At 35.1% G+C, this 19563-nt stretch overlaps 1 pseudogene; it reads left to right on the forward strand.

Annotated features, from left to right (window-relative positions):
* The window catches only part of LOC149210771 (zinc finger CCCH domain-containing protein 24-like), a 148779-nt pseudogene extending 135958 nt beyond the window's left edge, over positions 1 to 12821 (forward strand).
* Positions 12822 to 19563: the final 6742 nt, after the last annotated feature.

The raw sequence follows: 19563 nt of genomic DNA on the forward strand, positions 1-19563 counted from the left end.
ATATTCCTAGGAATTTGCCAAAAGCTGATCTTAAGGATGCCCATTTTACCAAGTGCACACATTTAAATCTGTTTTGACATTTTTCTACAATTAGTGGCCTAATCTCATTCTAATCTTTAGTTTATTATCTGATGCTGTAAAAACGCATCATGTCTATTTACTAAAGGCATTATTAAAAAGTCACTATAACAATACAGATTTTTTTTCTCAAGATTAATTCGGAATGAGCAGAGGTAATAAATTGTTGTTTCAATTTGAAAGGGAAGCATAGTTTAATATTTATTTCTGATAAATTTTATATTTCCTGAACATGAATAAACAGATTTTGTTTAGGCTGATTGCACACTTAGATTTAGAATAAATAATGAGATGATTTGAAACGAAGGGAAAATTTGATAAACCGAAGGAAGAATTTGAAGATTCATAAGGTAAAATTTGCAGACAATTTCCTTCCAGGTATGCATTTGCAAGCTCGTTCTCATCTCTTATTAGTTTCTCTTTTCCTTAGTTTATTTTTTATTTATGTTCTGTTTTATTTGCAGGTTTTTATTTCTTTTCAAGACTTGAAGTAATCAGCGAACTCATTTCAAATTTGCAAACAGGTTCAGGGAAATTTAATTCTGATTTATTATAATTCAAGCATTTTTGTAGCTTTGCTTTTATTCACTTAGAAAACCCAATTGAAATTTCAAGGAATATCATAAGACCATTCGCATCATAAGATTTCATCGGAAGTAGCTCTTAGCATTTCTTCGCTCATCAAAGACCTCCAATGTATTATCTTACTCATATGCCATATTGCATTCCGCATATCGGAGCTTTCCAAGTGAAGTATACTTCCATGAACATGAATCGCCGATCTTCGATAATCGAATTTACTGATATTGCGATAAACACATAATTCTAGACCCGATATGAAATTCAAAGCAAATTCATAAAAAATATCGCGTCTGTTCAATCGCAATAATGGTAGGAGTATAACTTTAAAGGAGGCCGATGTTTTGGATCCGATATGTTATCAAATTTTCAACATAAAATTATCGGGTCCACTCTTCACCACATATCGGCATATTAAGAATTGTTAAATCATGCGCATAACATTGCCGATCGCGATCGCCGATTAGCCACGCCATTCATCGCATATCGGCATCGCAACAATCATATTGTGTTACATCGGGTGCTTAAGATTGCCGATCGCCGATTTACGTCATCCATCGCATCGCCGATAGTGCAATCATATTCATCACATTTTTATGCTCATGTCACTTCTCTGAATCTACGATGTGCGTTTTGCGATACGGGTAGCACAATAAATTTGCCAATGCAATCTTCTATGCGATAGCTTCCAATGCATGCCTTTGAGCCATTAACATTTAATCGATAAATGGCATAGCAATAAAGGTGAAGTTCTGCAGATTAAATTTGAAGCATGGTGAAGAAACATGTTATGTGAATAATCCGATACGACATTCTGTTATTTTAAAAGCGAGCTTGGGTAACCACTATGGTAAGAAAGCAGTTAATGACCAATTTGCAGCATATTCAAATTATTTCAATTTCTCATACATTTTAGTTTAAATATATAATTCCATAATTAAAAATGGAATTCAAGACCTCTCTATCTTCATATTTAAAATTTTATTATAGTAGATTTGGTCTTGATTCCGAACTATTTACAAAATCATGGAATTTATATGAAACTTGTGATATTTTGAGAAACAGTCATTGCTGCAAATTCTCATTCTCATTTTTGATGCATTTGCTTTAATTTCAACTCCCTTGAACACTAGGCATTTCATTTTTACGTTTTACTGCTTGCTTTAGTGTAAATAAAATAAATAATGATTTTGGGTTACAAGATTTTGGTTAGTGTGACTTCTTCATGTTTTTAATGTTAATTAAAATAAGAAGTCAGTTAGTTTGGAGAAATTGACACCTTTCAGGTAAGATCAAAAACAATTATCCAATGGTAAGATTCATGTGCCCACTTTCATTAATTCTCATTTCATCACGCTAGTTTCAATTTTTGTTTTTAAATTATGCTGATATAAAACTCTGTTTTGCAGCTCTTCACAAAATTTTTCAATCTTCTGCCGAATCATATTTTCAATGTCCATACTCTTCTTCTGGCTTTATTTCAATAAGCAGCGATAATCTTCATCGAAACAGCTACACCAGGAAGTTTATGAACCTTTAATCTGTTTCTTCAAGCATTCCTTTTTAGAAAATGATTAAGATAATGCTTGGAAACAAGAAGATTCATATCAAACAGAAATTATTCATTGTGGCTGAATTTTACGATCACTGTTATCTAAAAGCCTAAAGCATTCACAACTCTGCAAGGTATGTTTTTCTAACTCTCAACATAAGAAGAAATGATTACATGCTTATTTTTTTTTTCTTCATATTGTTGAGGCATTGGTATAAACATTCTTGTTTGAGTTTATCATGCGAAACTTGGATTTTCCTTCCCATTTTTAGGGATTTCTTTGTTTTTTATTTTTATTGCTGATTTCTTTTCTCACTTTAGCATAAGACTTCTTTTCTTTTGGATTTCAGTTTTGATTTTGGTGATTTTGCCGTGATTTATATGGAAGGTCTTCTGGTTACCTAACAACGTTCAGGATACGTGGAGAAAAATTGTTAATAGTCACCTATTAGCTTTTTCTTAAATCTCTTAATGAAGTTTGATTTTCTTATTATAAAGATAGCCATACTTAAGGAAGAGATTACCAATCAAGAGAAGTTGGCAAAGTATCATAAAATCTGAAAATTTATTTTTCATCAAATTGTAATCATTTTGAGATTTCAAAATTTTATTAAGATCTTTCAGAATTCTATTATCAGTCAAGAAAAATTATTTTTAACCAAGTAAAGACACTTTACAGCAAAGCACCTTTAACTCTGAAATTGTCATTCTTAACTCTTAAGGAGTCAATGATTCTCCCTGTCTCAAAAAGTCTTATTTTTCTAGAGTATAATCCAGAAATATATTTAAACTTAAAAGATAAGAGGTCTCATCGTGAGCCTGCTTACCATGATCATAGGGGAAAATAGGCTGACATTACCAACACTGCTAAACAAACCAGGGTAATGGCTTATGATTGCAAAACAATTATAAGACAAAGGGTCTCATCACAAGCCAGCTTGTTCAGTCCAATTTTAACCAGTGAATGGCATTGTCAACTATCTAGCTACCATACTAGGACAATGGCTTTTAAGATTTAATAAAAAAATATATATAAAAAAATAAAATAAAAAGTAATAAATATATAAATGGATTTATCTCTAGATCAATAATTCTTGAAAAGATGGGATTCTGAATCATTGATGATTAAAAGGTAACCCTGTCGAAACTATGGATGTTTGCTGGCAATAGTGGCTCTACCTGTGACAAATGAGTAGACCTTAAAAGCTAAGCTGTAAAGTTACCCCTGCTTTATCCCTTCAGCTAATTAATGACTGATATAGAGTTTTGAAATATTTTAATTTATGAGGAATTTTAAGAAAAATTACAATTAGATGATTCTTTCTTTCATTCAGACTAATGAACCTAGTCAAAGCATTTCACGCAAAATTTTCTCTTCTTTAATTACTTTTACTTTAATTTTAGGAAAATCTCATTCATAACAGAGATAACTGGTTCTTCTCCCATGTGTCGCCAATTGTTGTGGTAAAAATACAACACCCCCCATTATTGATGCGTCCGCTTTGAATAATGGGGACCCTTTCTATAAAAATTTTGGCTAAGCACCTTTTTGATTTTTATTTTAATTGATTACCCTACGCTTTCATTAATTTTTAGTTTTCTTTGGATTCTTGTTTTGATTTCTTTGTTAGAATCAATTTTTTATAAGCTTCCCATCGACGCTTGTTTCGCCTCATTTGGTCAAATGGTTTGAAAATAGCACTCTTTTGAAATCTCATCATTTATCTAGCCTGGGTTAAAAATGCATAAAATGTACAATATCGCATTTTGTAAATAAATTTGTCCAATAACGCATCCAGTTTAAATATTAACTCGTAGAGGGTTTTACTAATATTTTTCATTATGCAGCCAAATAATTAAGCATCGGGACTTAAGAAATTCACTCCAATTTTCTGATCAAATCTTAATCTCGAAAAACCAAACATTCAAGTGGCTGTAGTTTATTTTTTTTTATTTTTTTTATTTTCTAAGTGGCTGTAGTTTAGAAACTTATATTCATAAAAATAAAACAAAAATAAAAAAATTATGTTTAAAATTAAATTTTAAATTTATTATATTAATTTATATATTAAATATAATTAATATAATTAAATTAAAATTTAAAACAAACAAAAATGAAAAATATAAAAAAATAAAAAATAAAAAATATAATAATAAAAATATCGCATCGGAAGTTTCTTATATGGAAAATCTAACAACTCCCGATACAACACCATAACCCCGATGCGAAATGCCGATAAAGCATGAGGCACGGGACATTAACATAAAAACATGTTTTAAGTATCGGGTCGGAGGTTATTCGCACCAAAGTTTCAAAAAACCCCGATAAGCACATTAGGCATCCCCCGATGCGATTAGCCGATGGTTTCATAACTCAATGAGGCATTAACTTAATACTCCATTTGTTTTGTCAACTCACTCATACCTATGAGTGGAGTTAATGAGTGAAGTGTAAAAGGGAGTTAATGAGTAAAGTAGTTTAGGTTAATATATATTAGATATTAGTTTTTATATATTAACATGTAATATATATTATATTATATTAATTAAATTAATATATATGTAATATATTATATTAATTAAATTAATTAATCTTAGGTAATATTTAATTAATTTAAATATCAGTTAGATTAATATTAATTAGTTTTTTTAATTAGATTAATATTGATTAGTTTTTAATTAAGAATAGATTTGTTTATAAATCATTAGTTAGTTAAATTAATAAATAGTTTAGTTTATAATTAACAATTAAATTAGAATTAATTAGGGACTAATTTAGGATTTAATTTTTTAATTTAAATTCTCATTTTTAGCCCAGCGACAGAATTTTCAGATTTACATCAGATTTGACCCATCAACTTTGGAAGCTCATAAATTGAGTTCTACTTGGCCAAATGAGGCCCAGGACGGCTCATTGGAAAGAGAAAATCAAGGAGAACATTTTGAAGGAGGTTTCACCAACAGATTTGATCATTTATTGGGCCAAAAATCAGGCAGAAGATCAGGCTCCGAATTTTGAAAACAAAATCAATTTTCTGAGTTATTGTTTTCAATTTCATTTGTCCAAAACCTCTTCTAAGTGCAGATCCATTGGTCAATAATATCATTTACCAATCAAACCATTCCAAACATCAATACAGAGCTTATATTTTGTTTTTAATTATTTATTTAAATAGAATTTGATTGGATTTGATTTAAATGCCAGCAATGCCATGATTGATTTTGTTGTTGCATTTTAATTTATTTTGATTTCTTTTTGCAGGAAAACAGTGGGAAGAATATGGACAAAAAGATCTCAATCAATGAGAAGGCTCCAGCAATTGAAGATCAAGAATTTTGAGCAAATAGAATTGGATTTGGCAGATTTCTCTTCACCAAACTTTCCTCTCAAGAATTCCTTCACAGACAGTATAAATAGCAGATTGCAAAATGGAATAGGGGCGGCTCTCCTCTGCAATTTTAGAGCTTCTAAAAGCACTATTGTAATTGGAATTTAGAGTTGTAGGAGGGAGGAGTGAAAAATCTCAGATCTGGGGATCATTGAGGATTTTCCCTTTGTATATTGAATTATGCATGAAGAACAAAGCTTGCACTATTGTGGCTCTAGTTTTGAAGGCAGAAGTTCAAGCAATGTAAAGGGCTGTTGGAGACCAAGGACAGAGAAATGGATGCAATAAATTGGTATTTTTAATACTACTGTTTTAAATATCAGTTTCATTTTATGGTAACAAGAATGTGTCATTTTATTCATGTTTGTGCACTATTGTCAATATGGGTAATTTGTCTCAATCTTGTTATTATGTACCTCTGTTTTTATGGATTAATTTCTCATTTTGGAGTAACTACTTACTCTGAAATCTATCTTATGAAAATGATTTATTGAATAATAATGTGTGTGAACTATTTCTACATATCATTATTCAATTATTGGATTTATTGATTTGATAATCAATATCATTTTGAGAACTACTTCCTAAATGTTGTTGATTTATTATTTCAGTTTTAAGGTCTCAATAGAATGTGTTTTGGTAACCATAATATCAGTTAATTGAACTACTTCATTAACTTGATATTCATTATAAACAAGACATATTTAAATCCCAATATTTTAATTATCTTGCTCTTAGTTGGGTTAGATCTATATCTGTCTAATTAAGATAGGATTTAAATTAGTTTCTTTTTCTTGCATCATAGAATAATCTTGCATTTAGAGTAAATTATACACTCTGTTAAGTCCTCTCCTGAAAGAGGCAAAACTTTACTTGTGGCTTGGCTGAGCCTAAATCAGCTTAAGGGTCATTCTCTTGCCTGATCAACAAGGAGAAGTGATCTGATGTCCCTGTCTATTGGTAGTTAAAGATACATTATAAACCAATAGCAATAGGGAGAAGGTAACTGGACATAGATGAACAGTCGGAGCCACCACACCAAACGGAAAAGGAGCCGCTTTTAAGGTCCGGACCGGGTGGTTATCCCCCAATGTTGTTGCAGCGATTTTCGAGGCATCAACACCTGGTCAACAGATCACCTTCATTAGCGTTCGAGGATAACACTCCCCAAGAGGTATGGACTAGTAAGAAACCCTCTCTTTCACATGTGAGGGTATTTGGATGTGATGCATATGTACATGTTCCAAAGAAGAAAAGAACAAAGTTGGATAGTAAATAAGGATGGTTTAAAAGGTTATAAGCTTTGGGACCTAGTAACAGTGAAGGTTGTGTATATCCGAGATGTGGTGTTCATAAAGGTGAAGGATGTTATTAAACATGAACTCCAACCAAAGGAACTTGAGAATATAGAGTTTCATCTTAAGGAGGACGAATTAGACTCTACAACAAAAGAGGAATCAAAAGATGAAGAACCACAAACTCCGGTTGTTAGAAGATCAGTTCGAGAAAGAAGGTAGCCAAAAGGGTATAGTCCATCTAATTTCTGTTCAAATTTTTCTTTATCTATTAATGATGATGATCCCAAAAGGATGAAGGAAGTAGTAGATTCAAAGGATGGAAAACTTTGGAAATAGGCCATGGTTGATGAAATGGCATCTTTGCACGAAAATGAGCCTTGGGATCTGGTTGAGTTGTCGAATGGAAGGAAATGCATTGAAAGAAAATGAGTGTTCAAGAAGAATATAAATGCATAAGGAAAGGTGGAGAAATAGAAAGCTCGGCTGGTAGCAAAAGGTTATTCCCAAGTGCCTGGAATTGATTTTGGTGATATTTTATCTCTTGTTGCCAAGGTAGTTTCTATTAGATTACTTTTATCTATTGTTGTTGCTTTAAATTTTGAGGTAGAATAGATGGATGTGAAGAAAAAATTTCTTCACAAGGATCTCGAAGAAGAGATCTACATGAGGCAATTTTTGGTCAATTTAGAGTGTCCTAAATTTCTATATTAATTGTCAATCTAGGAGTCGTAAACTATTGAAGTGTGGCGCACTATATGTGCAAGATAACCTATTTCTTACTTTTTGTTGTTTTTGAATTTTTATTTTTTCTGGGGGGGTTTTATCTTCGTTTATCTCCTAATGTGAAATGGAAATTCTAAAAGACAAGTATGGATATAAATTTTCAAGGCAATTATGTCCTTTATAATGATTTCCAAAACTTCAAACTTTAGAGGTTCTTAGAACATACTAACGATGAAATAAATTCTTAAAAGAAAATGAAAACGTTCCACTATTATAATCAAACAAACAATGAACTATTGATCATGAAACCATTATCCTTGCTTTTGTCTAAATACAAAAGAAATGAATTAAGCTGTTGTACTCAAAGAAATCCAAAAAATTGCAAGTAAATTAAAGCTAAAATCAAATTACATCAATTCATATTCTGACCCCTCACCAGTTAGTCTCCCTATGGCTTTCGAAGGTAATCATCAACAACTTGAGCAATCTGAAATCTAATTGCAGAAAAGTAAACTTAAAATCAAATCACGTCAATTCATAGTCTGACCCCTTTCCAGTTAGTCTCGCTATGGCTTTCAGAGGTAATCATCAACAACTTGAGCAATCTGACATCTAATTGTAGAAAGGTAAACTTAAAATCAAATCACATCAATTCATAGTCTGACCCCTCACTAGTTAGTCTCGCTATGGCTTTCGGAGGTAATCATCAATAACTTGAGCAATTTAATATCTAAGCTAACTAATAAAGCCAATGAACAAAACGGAAATAAACAAAACAGAACTCGAATTAAAAGCTAAGAAAAGTAAGTCAGCAGAAAGACTAATTCCATGTCATTAGTCTTTGTGAAAATTATATGCAAATGCTCGGGCTGCCTACTGTAATATGGAACATACACACTGATCAGCGTTAACAACAATGTAAAGCATGTAAAATCATGAACAAGAATGAAATGTTAGTACCATAGTAAATGAAATATACATAAGTGAATAACTATGGCATAATAAACATAAAGAAACATAGCATGAAACTGTACAACAATAAGAAACAAAATCTCAGCGTGTGGAGGGGCCCTCTGCACAACCTCGGGCAACAGCTATCAATCAAGAATTATGCTCAGAAATAGAGTCATCTCATATATTTCAGAACACAGTCACAATAATGAAATTAGTGTCACGACATAGTGGGATTTTTAACAGCAAAATTATATTCAAAAGACTAACTACTATGCGTATAGAAACGCATTATTTATAAAAAAATATTACATAACTGTTTTCCTATAAACTGCGTTGACAGAGGACATGTAAATGACAACATCCATGGATTTAGCGTCATGCTGCCGAGATTATGCAATCTATTGAAAATGGCTTGTTGGATTCACATCGTGGGCATCCTACAGGTGTAAGTGTGCCTCTAGAAATCTAGAAATGGCCACGAAAATCTTTCACGTGCTTCGAAACGGAGTCTTGTTGCCGCAGGAATCTTCTATTTGACCACTGTGTTTGGTCAATTTAGTGATGTCTAAATTACAACTTTTAAATGTCAACCCGGGGCTCGTAAGCTGATGAAGTGAGGTGTACTATATGTACTTAGATAACCTTTTCTTAATCTTTTGTCGTTTTTATCTTTTTAGTTTGTTTTTTATTTATCTTTCCTAATGTGATGTGATGGAGATGTAATCAAGAGAGTGAATGTGTGTGTTTGTGGCGACTTCTAAATGATTTCTTGAAACTTAAAGAGTATTCTAAAGAAAGCTTGAACAATAACTGAAATGAAATCAAAACTTTAAAGGAAAGTAAAGGCATCAAATAAAAGACCAATGGCATCAGCCCAGTACCTCTACTGCTGATGAAAATGAAAATGAAAATGACATCTACATTAACTCAATTAAAAACAAGAACAACTACTTTAACTCTTCAATTAAATCTTAAGCAATGTAAGATCTAGGTGACAAATCACACCACTTAATTTTCCCTTAACCTTTTTGCCTTCAGCTGGATTGATCATGTAAGAAAGAGTTATGAGCAAGTTAGCAATGTGAGTCTTAAAAAAAAATAAACCAAGCTGCACTAAGTGATATTTTGGCTCTACTAAAGTTAGTTGATTATGATAAAAAGAGTCATCAAAAGATGAACAACTTGATAAGCTATGAGCAGAAAGTAAAGTGCAAACTAAAGCAGTGATACTAATGAAAATCAAAACTAAAGATCAACAGTCTAGATAAGACGATCACAAATGCCACTAGTTGTAAAAAGAGAAGAAAGAAAATTGTCGCGGGCTCCTAAGAAATCTGCAAAAACACACTGATCAGTCATGAACAAAAGTGCAGAAATGTAAATCAGCATAATTCAAAGTTTATGTACAATAATATACATGTTAAAAGAAAATAAAATGCAGCAATTCAAACTGTACATTAATATACATGAAAATCAGAAAGAAGAAATGCAAGAAAATAAAGTAAAGACTATTGTACAGTGGCTATAGCAGACAGGGGCCCTCCACCTACTTCAACCAATCCAAAGGATCAGTTACACGCTTAGAAACAAAACGGTCTTCTCATGTATTAACAACACATATGAAAAATACAGTGGGGAGTTTACAAAATGCTTATAACAATATGTGTCAACAAAGTTTACAACTGATTACAAAGACTAAAAAGACTAACTATCCAGCATTTAGAGACGCTTTATTTATAGTAGAGAAAGCAAACTAACTTAGCAGAAACTGGGCTATTCTATCATCTATGTAAAAACACGTAATCTGGCACTGTCCTCGGATTTAGGCAACGGTCGTTATGGGCTATCAATCTTCTGTTGGATTTTGTTTCCCACGGTCCTTGTGGCTGAGGAGGAGGCCAGCTGTTCTTTACGTGCTCCAAACCCAACACGCAGAGCCGTGCCACCGCCAATGACCTCCATTTGACCGTTTTTGCTTCTGCGTTGACCACGGGTTTATATGACCAGTTTGGGTGAGCTGGAAGGACACACATTATGTCCTTGGTTCCACGAACTTGCCCATGTGGCTCTTCTACCTGGAGGACACCTAGAACATAGCATTTAAGAAAACAGCTACGGAATCCGGGGTTGGCTGCGGAAACCGGGATCAGCTGCGGAAACCCTCTGTGAGCTGCGGAAACGCAGCACTTTGTACCAAAATTCTAAACCAACAACAGTCGTTAGCATAATTAGCAAATCATGTAAAAAGTCCTATAATACAATGATTTGAGCAATTTGATGAAGGAACTGAGTGGCAAAAGAAGGAAATGAGTAGGAAAAGGAGGCTGAGAGGATATATAAAGGAGTGCAGGTTTGAGGCTCAACATACCCCCACTGTGAAGATGTTGCATGTCCTCATGCAACCAAAACTTTGTCATTTTTTTCAATCCATATGCTCAGATGCTTCTGCCAAAACATCCAGCCTTCTTCTCTTTCTTCTTGCTGCCAAAATTGTCCTTGGTTTTCTGACTGAACACTTGAATTTCAAATTGATCAAGGCCCTGCTCAACTTCTTACATTTTCTCTTCAATTTTATGTTCTTCTTCTGCCAAAGTCCTAAGTGAAGCATGGTATTGTCATGGACAATTTTGTCCACCTTGCTTTGTTCTTTCAATGCTTCGTTTTCTTGTTTAATATGTCGGTTCAAGACTTCTAGCTCAAACACCTCTTGTTTTAAAAACTGGACCTGTTCATCAAGAGGAAATATAGTGCTCTGACCTACAACTGATTGCTCTAAGGTCTCCAAATAATTGTATACCTCCTGCTGGTCAGGGTCAATGTCAGGTGTTCTTCTTGGGCTCTGTTCAAATTCAAATTATGTTTGAGGCTCTGGATGAAAGGGACTTTCTTCACGTGGAGGAGTGGACTCAACACGTGGGGAACTTGATTCTATAACTTCCTGAGCTGGACCTTTTTCAGGTGTTCCTAAGTCAATGAAATGTGATTGTTAGTCACACTCGTTTTTCCTTTAATTCTATTGCTTCTTCTCACTTGTGCACTAGTGCTCTTTTGCTGGGCACTTTGTTTTTCTTTTTTTTTTCTTCTTTGAGAGGGCAGCATCTTGAAGTTGTGCTAGTCTATCAGCCAAGGTTTGAGAGTCTTCCTCTACAGAAGGTTCAGGTGATGGATGTGATTCTTGAACAATTGTTTTCCCTTTATCCTTTTTCTGCTTCTTAGTTCTGGCTCCCTCCTCTTCTTCTTGAGAAATTTCTTGGGTTTCTACCATAGGAGGATCTTGGGCTGCAACATCTTTTCCTCTTCTCCTACTTCTTTTTGGGATTCTAGGGGAGATGCTAGAGGCTTCAGTTACCTCTTGGAAATGGTTTCAGATTAGAAACTTTTCCCATGTATCCTTGTTATTTTTCAACTGTTCTTCAATCAAAATCCTAATGAGCCCGTGATGATACAAGTGGGGTTCAATATGTCCTACATGCTTTTGGACAGTGGAACTCATTTTCTTTAGGATTCTTAACAGAAAGTAGGGTAAGTTGAGGGCATGGCCTTTCATGAAATTCATCATAATTCTTGCATGGTACATATACATAGTGCCAAAGCGGCCCTCACATGTGATAAACTTTTGAACAAGCAATAACAATGCAGTCCATTCTTCCTTAATTACATGCACACAAATCCCTTTAGTGAATATTGAAGTGTCCATACCTGGGTTCTTAAGCATGTTTTTCCATTCCTGATCTTCCTCTACTCTGTTCTTGAACCATCGTTCTCCTTGCTGAGGTAAACCGGTTGCTGTGGCTATGGTGCTCTCTGTTATTGTGAACTTCAGGTCCCCTACTTCCACGGTATTGCCATTGAAGGACCAGGCAAATGCCTTCGTTACCTCTTTATGATACCCTTTGAATTCTTGAATAAACTTTAACCATTTTTCTTTCTGTAGTGCCTCCTTCGTCTGTGGGTACCCTTCTAAATACTTCGGACCCTCAGGTTCTGCTCTAAGCAGCTTCCCCATCTTCGGCTCTCAACTTCGGCTGAATCTTTGACTGTGTATGGATGCTCAAGGAGGATGTTCATGGGAAAAATGGGTGGATTACGGCTGTAAGTGGAGTAGTCGATGCTTACGAGAAAAAACACAGGTGGATTACGGCTGTAAGTGGAGTAGCCATAACGAAATGTAAGCGTATTTCAAACTGTAATCGGGGTTTGAACAGAGATGTGGAGTTTGCAGCGGGAACGGGAGTGGAAATGGTGTGAGTACGAGAGAGTAGAAGATAAACATGGGAAATGAGTTCATGCATGCGGTAAATGGAGTGATAAGTAGATGGAATAACGGTCGAATCCTTAAGATTCGGGTGGCTTGCACACGTCTTCAATCGTTGGCTGCGGAAATGACGGTAAGGAGAGCCGTGGTACATTGGGTTACGTCACAGAGGTACGGCCAGTAATGGAGGAGCAGCCTTGTCTCAAGTTTTGAATAAATGATGATTAGGGGACCATTAGAGAGGTATGAGGTGGATTAAGCATTACCGTGGAAGAGGAGTGGGGTGATCTTGCCAAGTCATTGTATTTAGTGGCTCTTACCACGATTCAATAATTATGCATAAAACAACATTAAATTGTTGTTTGGAAAAGAATTTTGATCATACCTTCATGAGTTTGCCATGTGTCGATTAAGGTTGTTGATCCATTATTTCTTTCTGACCTTGCAGGTGCCTCATATCCTTGCTGCCCTTTGGTGATGATGATACCTCTGACTGTGATTTTTTCCTTTTTTTGAAAACAGAGTGGTTCTGGTTGTGGAGACAGAGTGTGTTGGCTGCGGAAATCGTTTCGAGCTGCGGAAACTGGTGTTAGCTGCGGAAACGGTTCCCAGCTGCGGAAACTGAGACAACACTCTGTTCACTTCACAAAATAGTTAGAAAAAGAACTAACTGAATGAAATAGTCCTGAGAGGGACTTTTATTGATAGAATGGAGTGAGATGAATGAAATGGAATGAAAATGAAGTGGAATGGAGATGATGGGATGGATGAACTGAAATGGCGAATGAGATGGAAAGAGAGATTTTTTTTGGAAAATACAAAGTGTCAGGTGCCCCTGATTTTCACCTTATATTTTCTGCATAAGACTGCCAATTCAAGATTGGTTTTCAGGCTTATACAAGAGACTTTTTTTTTTTTTTTTTTTCTTTTTTTTTCTCTTTTTTTTTTTCTTATTTTTTCTTTCAACTGAAAGAAACAAAGACTAGGTTGATGGAGGAGAAGGATTATTCTCCACCAGCCTCATTGTAGAATCTTCTTGGAACATTTTAACAAATTCCTCCTTTGAGAGTGGCTTGTGGTAAACTTCCAATTGGTGGCCATTCACAATGAGAGGAGTCTGAAACTCATCAATGGTCTTTACTCGAACTACTCCATTGCTAAAGACTTCATCAATCTCATATGGTCTAAGCCAATGAGTTTGAAATTTTCCTTTGAAGTCCTTAAACTTGGAATCAAACAATAGTACCGAATCTCCCTTCTGAAACTTTTTCTCTTTGATGTATCGATCATGCCATTTAGTTCTTTGGTGCTGAACTAGATCAGTCCTTAAAATTGCATCTTGTCTTATCTCATCTAGCTCATTCAGCTGCTCCATTATGTGCTTTTGGGCTTCTGATAGATTCATCCCCAACTAAACTGTCATCTTGAAGGTCTTGATTTGAAACTCAATGGGGAGCAAGACTTCTTTCCCATAAACAAGTTCATAGGGAGAATGTCCTGTTGTGTTCCTCCATGTAGTTCTATAGGCCCATAAGGCTTCAGGAAGCCTTTCTGCCCAATCTCTTCTATGGAGATGAACAGTTTTGGTGATGATGCTCTCAAGAACTTTATTTGTGGATTCCACTTGACCATTTGCTTGCGGATGGTATGGAATAGATTTTCTATGCTTAATTTTGTATTCTTCCGTCAGCTTCTCCATCAAGTTAGATGTAAATTGGCTTCCCTGATGTGTTACAATTTCTCTTGGGACACCAAAACGAGTAAAAATATCCTCAAAAGGAAATTGAACAACTGAATTTTCAGTGGCAGAAGGCAATGCCTTGGCTTCTACCCATTTAGTAACATAATTAGTGCAAACCAATATATACTTCTTTTGTTTAGATGGTGGATTGATAGGTCCAATGAAATCTAAAGCCAATTTTTCAAAGGGTTCGATGAGTACCTGTGGTTGTAATGGAATTTCATTTGAAAGAGTTGGTCTCCCACCTCTTTGGCAGCTGTCACACCTTCTAACATATTGTTTTGCATCTTTGAAGAGAGAAGGCCAATAATATCCCAAAGAAAGGATTTTATAGGCAGTCCTCTTGTCAGCAAAGTGTCCATCGCACGGTTCATCATGACATGCCTTAAGGATGTCAGGCATTTCATCTTCCCGAACACATCTTCTGATCACACAATCTAGCCATGTTTTCAACAATTCATTAGAAATCCATGAATACTTTGAACTTTCCTGAATGATTTTCCTTTTTTCATTAGGAAATAAGTGTGGAGGTAGCTTCCCTGTAACCAAATAATTAGCAATGTCTTCATACCAAGGGGTTTTAGTAGTTATTTCAAACAAATATTCATCTGGAAACTTATCCTCTGCAGGAGAATCTTCATTAGTATTTTGGATTCTAGACAAGAAATCAGCTACTGTATTTTGTTTCCCTGGTCTATCTAACATGGTAATATTGAATTCTTGTAAAAGTAAAAGCCATCTTGTAACTCTGCCATTAGTAACAGGTTTATTCATGAGATATCTAATTGCAGAATGATCAGTATGGACAAAAGTTTCATAGCCGGTTATATAATTTCTAAACTTGTTGATTGCATGAACAACGTCTAAGAATTCTTTTTCAGTCACAGTATAATTTAACTCAGTGGTAGTCAAATTTTTACTGGTGTAGTAAATGGCATAAGGGACCAAATCCTTTTGTCACAAGACATCTCCTAGAGTTGTATCTGAAGCATCTGTAGAAACATGGAAAGGAAGTTTCCAATTTGGCCCTCTCAGAATGGGTGCTTCAGATATCCTTGTTTTTAAAGCTTCAAATGCAGATTGGCATTCAGGATCCCATTTGAATTCACAGTCTTTTGTAAGTAATTTGAAGAGCAGAGATGCTATCTTGGTGAAGTTTTCAATAAATCTTCTATAATATCCAGTAAACCCAAGAAAACTTCTAACATCTTTTTGACAATTTGGAATAGGTAATTTGGAGATGACTTCAACTTTTGATCTATCAACTTTAATTCCATCCCCTGAAATATGATGTCCTAAAACAATCCCTTCAGTAAACATCATGAAACATTTTTCATGACTTAATGGAAGATTTGTTTCTTTACATCTTATAAGGACTTTTTCCAAATTTTCTAATGCTTCTTCAAATGAGTTACCATAAACTGTAAAATCATCCATATAGACCTCTACGCAATCATGAATTAGATCAAAAAATATTCCTAATACTGCCCTTTGAAATGTTGCGGGTGCATTACATAATCCAAAAGGAAGTACTCGGTAAGAAAAATTCCCCCATGGACAGGTAAATGTGGTTTTGTCCTGATCTTCAGGTGCTACATGAATCTGATTGTAACCACTAAAACCATCCAGAAATGAGAAATACTTTTTACCTGCTAAAGTATCTAATACTTGATCAATAAACGGTAAAGGAAAGTGATCCTTCAAATTTTCTTTGTTCAATTCCCTATAATCAATGCAAACCCTCCATTTACCATTCTTTTTAGGTACTATAACCAAAGGAGAAACCTACTCACTATCTGAAATGGGGTAAATGAGGTTTACATTAAGTAACTTTTGGAGCTCTTCTTTCACTATTTCCCTAAGGTTTGGATTCATTCTTCTTTGAGGTTGTCTGGTTGGTCTACTATTTTCCTCAATATAGATGTGATGAATGCAAGTCTTCGGGTCAATACCTTTCATATCTGTATATTCCCATGCAAATACAGTAGAATGCTTTTGCAAGACTTTGGTTAGCTCTTCCTGTTGAGATTTTTCCAAGTTTTTGTTGATATTCAGTGTTTTTCCTGGAAAAATCTCAATGGCAGAACTACCATACTCTTCCATAGAGAAAAGAGACATCTGTCTAGATGATAGACACTCAATGTCAGAATCCAACTGAAATTGTGTGTGGTCATATTCTGAAGATGGTTCAAAATTTTCTAATGTGTTCAGAATTTGACTATCTTCACTAATCTCAGAAACGGTAAAGACAGGTTGTATAGTATCTTCAATCATCAACCCACTCATTATCCCCTATTTCTGTAATTTCTTTTGCTGGAGGATACAGATTGAACTTCTTTGTCGAATTACCATCAGAAATATACATATCCCCAGACCTACAACTTATGAAAGCATCAGCTGTGGCTAACCAAGGTCTTCCTAAAATAAGAGGATGTCCTCCTAGATTACTCTTGGGGGTTAAAATCATGAAATCCACTGGATATTCCCAAGAGTCTAGGGAGACTGGAATGTCTTCTAATACACCATCTGGTTTAATAATTGATCGATCTGCAAGTTGCAATAAAGTAGGTGTAAAATTAAGATTAGGATGTTTTAGCTGGTCCATAGTCTGTCTACTCATGATGTTGATAGCAACCCCTAAATCAATCAAAGTATTTGGTATTTCTACCCCATTGATATGTGTTTTGACAATTGGACTACCGAGATCTACATATTTCTGCATAGTAATTTTTCCCATCATGATATCTGCAATTTTTCCTACCAAGTGGATCCTTTTGAGATCTCTTGGTTTCCTTCCTAGTCTTTTAAGACTCAACTCCTTTATTGTTTTTGATAGAATAGGAATCTCTTTAATGGCTTGTAACAAGGGGATCTTGATACAGACATTTTTCAATTCATCTAGAAAATTATAGTCAGGCAACCAAATTTGTTTTTCCACTCCTTTATCAATTTGTAATCTTTCAGGGAAAGGAGGTGCAGATAAGGATGCAGGTTGCTCAACTATGGGAGTTGTGGGGGTTAATTCTTTTTCTTTTTCTTTTTGAGTGTTTGGATTTTGAAGAGATGCTTCAGAACCCTTATTGGCTTTAAGAGACTCTTCCTCAAAAATGCTTTGCTTTTTATCATTTATATAAGGTTTATCTAAGACTCTACCTGATCTGAGTTGTACTTAATTCAGAGGAACAATCATATAGGTAGGAAATTGATGACCTTCCATCATGTAGGCATTTTGAAGGTTTTTTATTATTGGGGTTTGGAAATGGCTAAGAAGGAAGTTGATTTGACTTCTGTTGGAATGGAAGCAAGAGTTGAGAATTTGGATTCTGTTGGGAAGGTTGTTGTTTTGGAAATGGCAATGATAGTTGTGGATTTTGATTTGGAAGTTGTGGAGCTTGTTGGTTTTGAAAAGATGGAGGATATTGGTAAAACTGAGAAAATATCCCATAAGGATTTTGCATACCTTGTACCCATGATTTAAAAGAATTTTGAGGTTGGGACCAAGGTTGTTGCCAAGGATTCCAATTTGGTTGGGGTTGAAAATTCATAGAGTTGTTAAACCCTTGATTTTGTTGCCCCTGCCAAGGTCTCCTTGCAACAAAACAGAGAGATTCAATTGTATTTGGATCTTCTTGAAAGACAGCTTTGAGCCCAGGAATTTAAGGACAATCCTTGGTCTCATGTTTCTACAACTTTTGCATCCAAGGGACATTCCCTTAGAGCATGTTTCTTTCTACACTTTGGGCAAAACATGGCCAAAGCCTCAGCTTCTGCTTTCTGCTTATTGTGAATCTTAAGGGTGTCTAGTTGCTCACTAAGACTCCCTAAGATATCAGTTTTGAATTCATCAAGCATGTTGCCAACCTCAGCCCTACTTACCGATCTAGTTGCAGATTTATTTGCTCTGATGAGAGAAGGATCTCTAGGCCCTTTTTGAGTTTTGGATTTCCCCCTTGAGAGATGGACACATAATTCTGCTATATCAGAAAGTGGAAGTTGAGATACATCTCCTTTTCCCATCATATTCAAAAGATCTATCCATTCATCTCTAATGGCCTTTAGTAAAAGGGCTTTCAAGGTCTCCTCATCCAAGTTACTCATTTTTGCTCTTTTCAGATTATATTGAAATCTTTCAATTAATTCCTCCAATTTCTCATCTTATTTTTGCGTCATTTTGAATACCTCATCCTTCTGATTGGTGGGCATACAATAGTCCAAGTACCTATCCAAAAATGTCTGTTTCATATCATTCCAAGACCTAATGGATTGAGTGAGTAATCCCATGAACCATTTCAAGGCTGATCCTTTCAATGTTGAAGGAAACAGTTTGAGTGTTTGAGAGTCATCCAGATAATCATAAGTTCGACACACTACCTCAAACTCAAATAGAAATGTTTCAGGGTCCTCATTCCTAAACCCACGGAAGTTTGGGAGGATAGATGGTGAGATGTTTTTCATTGTGGCTCGGGAGTCCTCATCAACTATAGGAAACCCGAATGAGTTATCCCCATCCCTATTTCCTCCATTGTTACCTCTACCTCCTCCATTGTTTCCTCCTCCTCCTCTACCTCTACCTCTACCAAATCCAGTTGGTCCTTCCTCTGTCATGGTAGTTTCCCTACTTCAGAGTCTTCTGGTTCCTCTACTCAGGGTGTATGAGAAGGAATTTCTCCCTCTTCTTCAGGTGATTCTACTTCTTCAATTACAATTTGTCTCTCTGGAGAAAGAAGGAAAGGATCTCTCTCTAATTCAGATTTGATGGAAGGTATGGGAGAGTCGACTCCTGCCTCTTGAATTCCAGGAATCCTAGGGCTAGGAGTGTAAGTTGGACGTGATGGAGGTGTCTCTTCTCTATTCCTTGAAGTAGATGAAGTTGTAAAAATCGAACTTTTGGCTCTAGCTAAAAACATTCCCCTAGAATATATTGCCCTATGCATGTCATTTTTTTTTTTTATTCTTCAAGTTGGGCTAATAATTCTCTTTCTGATCTTCCAGGT

This window comes from Pinus tabuliformis, chromosome 1_2, assembly GCF_031772625.1.
Source record: "Pinus tabuliformis cultivar Carrire ecotype Pingquan chromosome 1_2, CPIR1, whole genome shotgun sequence".
Classification (NCBI taxonomy): Eukaryota; Viridiplantae; Streptophyta; class Pinopsida; order Pinales; family Pinaceae; genus Pinus; species Pinus tabuliformis.